This window comes from Equus asinus, unplaced genomic scaffold (assembly GCF_041296235.1).
Source record: "Equus asinus isolate D_3611 breed Donkey unplaced genomic scaffold, EquAss-T2T_v2 contig_816, whole genome shotgun sequence".
Lineage (NCBI taxonomy): Eukaryota > Metazoa > Chordata > Mammalia > Perissodactyla > Equidae > Equus > Equus asinus.
The window spans coordinates 8,029,786-8,035,785 of NW_027225534.1; positions in this window are offsets into that span (position 1 = coordinate 8,029,786).

The window sequence follows — 6,000 nt, forward strand, 5'->3', positions numbered from 1 at the left end:
CGCAGTTTCTTGGCAGGCCTCATCTGGCTGAAGTAGAACTCCGGCTCTGGGTGTGCTCCATTGCCCTAGAGCTGCCAGGCCCCAAGTGCTGCCCTGTTTCCAAGGGGCAGAGAGGCCCAAAGCATCTTGCTTCCCGGTCTTTGCGAAGCTAAGAAACAACTGGCTCTGCCCAGTGCTCTTACACCTACCGGGAACATCTCTTACCAAGGCCTGTCAAACGCTGTTTCTTTGCAGGCCTGATCAGGCTGAAGTAGAACTCCTGCTCTGCGTGTGCTCCATTGGCCTAGAGCTTCCCGACCCAAAAGGCTGCCTTGTTCCCAAACGGGCAGAGGGGTCCCAAGCATCTTGCTTCCAGCTTTTCAGGAAGGTAAGAAACAACTGGCTCTGCCCAGTGCTCTTACAGCCTACCGGGAACATCTCTTACCAAGGCCTGTGAAACGCAGTTTCCTGGCAGGCCTGATCTGGCTGAAGTAGAACTTCTGCTCTGGGTGTGCTCCATTGCCCTAGAGCTGCCAGGCCCAAAGGGCTGCCTTGTTTCCAAAGACGGAGAGTGGACCCAAAGCATCTTGCTCCCAGCTCTTCGGGAAGCTAAGAAACAGCTGGCTCTGCCCAGTGCTCTTACAGCCTAAGAGAACATCTCTTTGAAAGGCCTGTGAAACGCAGTTTCTTGGCAGGCCTGACCTGGCTGAAGTAGAACTTCTGTTCTGGTTGTGCTACATAGGCCTAGAGCTACCAGGACCTAAGGGCTGCCTTGTTTCCAAAGGGTGAGAGAGGCCCCAAAGCATCTTGCCTCCAGCACTTTGGGAAGCTAAAAAACAACTGGTTCTGCCCAGTGCTCTCACAGCCTACCGTGAACATCTCTTACCAAGGGCTGTGAAACGCAGTTTCTGGGCAGGACTGATCTGCCTGAAGTAGAACTTCTGCTGTGGGTGTGCTCCATTGGCCTAGAGCTGCCAGGCCCAAACGGCTGCCTTGTGTCCAAAGGGAGAGAGAGGCCCCAAGGCATCTTGCTTCCAGCTCTGTGGGAAGCTAAAGCAACTGGCTCTCCACAGTGCTCTCACAGCCTACCGGGAACATCTCTTACCAAGGCCTGTGAAACGCAGTTTCTTGGCAGGCCTGATCTGGCTGAAGTAGAACTCCTGCTCTGGGCGTGCTACTTTGGCCTAGAGCTGCCAGGCCCAAAGGGCCGCCTTGTTTCCAAAGGGGCTGAGAGTCCCCAAAGCATCTTGCTTCCAAATCTTTGGGAAGCTAAGAAACAACTGGCTCTGCACAGTGCTCTCACAGCCTACCGGCAACGTGACAGAGAAAGGCCTGTGAGACGCAGTTTCTTGGAAGGCCTGATCTGGCTGAGGTAGAACTTGTGCTCTGGGTGTGCTACTTTGGCCTAGAGCTGCCAGGCACAAAGGCTGCTTTGTTTCCAAAGGGGGAGAGAGGCCCCAAATCATGTTGCTTCCAGCTGTTTTTGAAGCTAAGAAACAACTCGCTCTGCCAGGTACTCTTACAGCCTTCCGGGAACACCTCTTACGAAGGCCTGTGAAAAGCAGTTTCTTGGCAGGCCTGATCTGGCTGAGGTAGAACTTCTGCTCTGGGTGTGCTCCATTGCCCTAGAGCTGAAAGGCCCAAAGGGCTGCCTTGTTTCCAAAGGGGGAGAGAGGCCCCAAAGCATCTTGCTTCCACCTCTTGGGAAGCTAAGAAACAACTGGCTGTGCCCAGTGCTCTTATAGCCTAAGAGAACATCTCTTATCAAGGCCTGGGAAACGCACTGTCTAGGCAGGCCTGATCTGGAAGAAGTAGAACTTCGGCTCTGGTTGTGCTCCATTGCCCTAGAGCTGCCAGACCCAACGTGCTGCCTTGTTTCCAAAGGGGCAGAGAGGCCCCAAAGCGTCTTGCTTCCAGCTGTTTGGGAAACAAGGAAACAACTGGCTCTGCACCGTGCTCTCACAGCCTACCGGGAACGTCACATACAAAGGCCTCTGAAACGCAGTTCCTTGGCAGGCCTGATCTGGCTGAAGTAGGACTTCTGCTCTGGGTGTGCTCCATTGGCCTAGAGCTGAAAGGCCCAAAGGTCGCCCTTGTTGGCAAAGGGGCAGGGAGCCCCCAAAGCATCTTGCTTCCAGCTCTTTGGGAAGCTAAGAAACAAATGGCTCTGCCCAGTGCTCTAACAGAGTACCGGGAACATCTCTTACCAAAGCCTTTGAAACGCAGTTTCTTGGCAGGCCTTATCTGGCTGAGGTAGAACTTCTGCTCTGGGTGTGCTCCATTGGCCTAGAGCTGCCTGGCCCAAAGGTCGGCCTTGTTTGCAAAGGGGATGAGAGGCCCCAAAGCATCTTGCTTCCAGCTCTTCGGGAAGCTAAGAAACATCTGGCGTTGCCCAGTGCTCTTAAAGCCTACCGGGAACATCTCTTACCAAGGCCTGTGAAACGCAGTTTGTTGGTGGCCTGAACTGGCCCAAGTAGAACTTCTGCTCTGGGTGTGCTCCACTGGGCTAGAGCTACCTGCCCCAAAGGGCTGCCTTGAGTCCAAAGTGAGAGAGTGGCACCAAAGCTTCTTGCTTCCAGCTCTTCGGGAAGCTAAGAAACATCTGGCGTTGCCCAGTGCTCTTACAGCCTACCGGGAACATCTCTTACCAAGGCCTGTGAAACGCCGTTTCCTGGCAGTCCTGATTTGGCTGAAGTAGAACTTCTGCTCTGGGTGTGCTCCATTGCCCTAGAGCTGCCAGGCCCAAGGTGCTGCCTTGTTTCCAAAGGGGCAGAGAGTCCCCAAAGCATCTTGCTTCCAAATCTTTGGGAAGCTAAGTAACAACTGGCTCTGCACAGTGCTCTCACAGCCTACCGGCAACGTGACAGAGAAAGGCCTGTGAGACGCAGTTTCTTGGAAGGCCTGATCTGGCTGAGGTAGAACTTCTGCTCTGGGTGTACTCCATTGGCCTAGGGCTGCCAGGCCCAAAGGGCTGCCTTTATTTCCAAAGTGTGAGAGAGGCCCCAAAGCATCTTGCTTCCTGCTCTCTGGGAAGCTAAAACAACTGGCTCTGCACAGTGCTCTCAAAGCCAACCGGGAACGTCACATACAAAGGCCTGTGAAACGCAGCTTCTTGACAGGCCTTATCTGGCTGAGGTAGAACTTGTGGTCTGGGTGTGCTACTTTGGCCTAGAGCTGCCAGGCACAAAGGCTGCTTGTTTCCAAAGGGGGAGAGAGGCCCCAAATCATGTTGCTTCCAGCTGTTTTTGAAGCTAAGAAACAACTCGCTCTGCCAGGTACTCTTACAGCCTTCCAGGAACACCTCTTACGAAGGCCTGTGAAAAGCAGTTTCTTGGCAGGCCTGATCTGGCTGAGGTAGAACTTCTGCTCTGGGTGTGCTCCATTGCCCTAGAGCTGAAAGGCCCAAAGGGCTGCCTTGTTTCCAAAGGGGGAGAGAGGCCCCAAAGCATCTTGCTTCCAGCTCTTCGGGAAGCTAAGAAACATCTGGCGTTGCCCAGTGCTCTTACAGCCTACCGGGAACATCTCTTACCAAGGCCTGTGAAACGCAGTTTGTTGGTGGCCTGAACTGGCCGAAGTAGAGCTTCTGCTCTGGGTGTGCTCCATTGGCCTAGAGCTGCCTGGCCCATAGGGCCGCCTTGTTTGCAATGGGATGAGAGGCCCCAAAGCATCTTGCTTCCAGCTCTTCGGGAAGCTAAGAAACATCTGGCGTTGCCCAGTGCTCTTACAGCCTACCGGGAACATCTCTTACCAAGGCCTGTGAAACGCAGTTTGTTGGTGGCCTGAACTGGCCGAAGTAGAACGTCTGCTGCGTGTGCTCCACTGGCCTAGAGCTACCTGCCCCAAAGGGCTGCCTTGATTCCAAAGTGAGAGAGTGGCACCAAAGCATCTTGCTTCCAGCTCTTCGGGAAGCTAAGAAACATCTGGCGTTGCCCAGTGCTCTTACAGCCTACCGGGAACATCTCTTACCAAGGCCTGTGAAACGCCGTTTCCTGGCAGGCCTGATTTGGCTGAAGTAGAACTTCTGCTCTGGGTGTGCTCCATTGCCCTAGAGCTGCCAGGCCCAAGGTGCTGCCTTGTTTCCAAAGGGGCAGAGAGTCCCCAAAGCATCTTGCTTCCAAATCTTTGGGAAGCTAAGTAACAACTGGCTCTGCACAGTGCTCTCACAGCCTACCGGCAACGTGACAGAGAAAGGCCTGTGAGACGCAGTTTCTTGGAAGGCCTGATCTGGCTGAGGTAGAACTTCTGCTCTGGGTGTACTCCATTGGCCTAGGGCTGCCAGGCCCAAAGGGCTGCCTTTATTTCCAAAGTGTGAGAGAGGCCCCAAAGCATCTTGCTTCCTGCTCTCTGGGAAGCTAAAACAACTGGCTCTGCACAGTGCTCTCAAAGCCAACCGGGAACGTCACATACAAAGGCCTGTGAAACGCAGCTTCTTGACAGGCCTTATCTGGCTGAGGTAGAACTTGTGGTCTGGGTGTGCTACTTTGGCCTAGAGCTGCCAGGCACAAAGGCTGCTTGTTTCCAAAGGGGGAGAGAGGCCCCAAATCATGTTGCTTCCAGCTGTTTTTGAAGCTAAGAAACAACTCGCTCTGCCAGGTACTCTTACAGCCTTCCAGGAACACCTCTTACGAAGGCCTGTGAAAAGCAGTTTCTTGGCAGGCCTGATCTGGCTGAGGTAGAACTTCTGCTCTGGGTGTGCTCCATTGCCCTAGAGCTGAAAGGCCCAAAGGGCTGCCTTGTTTCCAAAGGGGGAGAGAGGCCCCAAAGCATCTTGCTTCCAGCTCTTCGGGAAGCTAAGAAACATCTGGCGTTGCCCAGTGCTCTTACAGCCTACCGGGAACATCTCTTACCAAGGCCTGTGAAACGCAGTTTGTTGGTGGCCTGAACTGGCCGAAGTAGAGCTTCTGCTCTGGGTGTGCTCCATTGGCCTAGAGCTGCCTGGCCCATAGGGCCGCCTTGTTTGCAATGGGATGAGAGGCCCCAAAGCATCTTGCTTCCAGCTCTTCGGGAAGCTAAGAAACATCTGGCGTTGCCCAGTGCTCTTACAGCCTACCGGGAACATCTCTTACCAAGGCCTGTGAAACGCAGTTTGTTGGTGGCCTGAACTGGCCGAAGTAGAACGTCTGCTGCGTGTGCTCCACTGGCCTAGAGCTACCTGCCCCAAAGGGCTGCCTTGATTCCAAAGTGAGAGAGTGGCACCAAAGCATCTTGCTTCCAGCTCTTCGGGAAGCTAAGAAACATCTGGCGTTGCCCAGTGCTCTTACAGCCTACCGGGAACATCTCTTACCAAGGCCTGTGAAACGCCGTTTCCTGGCAGGCCTGATTTGGCTGAAGTAGAACTTCTGCTCTGGGTGTGCTCCATTGCCCTAGAGCTGCCAGGCCCAAGGTGCTGCCTTGTTTCCAAAGGGGCAGAGAGGCCCCAAAGCATCTTGCTTCCAGCTCTCTGGGAAGCTAAGAACCAACTCGCTCTGCCCCGTGCTCTTACAGCCTACCGGGAACATGTCTTTGAAAGGCCTGTGAAACGCAGTTTCTTGGCAGGCCTCATCTGGCTGAAGTAGAACTCCGGCTCTGGGTGTGCTCCATTGCCCTAGAGCTGCCAGGCCCAAAGTGCTGCCCTGTTTCCAAGGGGCAGAGAGGCCCAAAGCATCTTGCTTCCCGGTCTTTGCGAAGCTAAGACACAACTGGCTCTGCCCAGTGCTCTTACACCTACCGCGAACATCTCTTACCAAGGCCTGTCAAACGCTCTTTCTTTGCAGGCCTGATCAGGCTGAAGTAGAACTCCTGCTCTGCGTGTGCTCCATTGGCCTAGAGCTTCCCGACCCAAAAGGCTGCCTTGTTCCCAAACGGGCAGAGGGGTCCCAAGCATCTTGCTTCCAGCTTTTCAGGAAGGTAAGAAACAACTGGCTCTGCCCAGTGCTCTTACAGCCTACCGGGAACATCTCTTACCAAGGCCTGTGAAACGCAGTTTCCTGGCAGGCCTGATCTGGCTGAAGTAGAACTTCTGCTCTGGGTGTGCTCCATTGC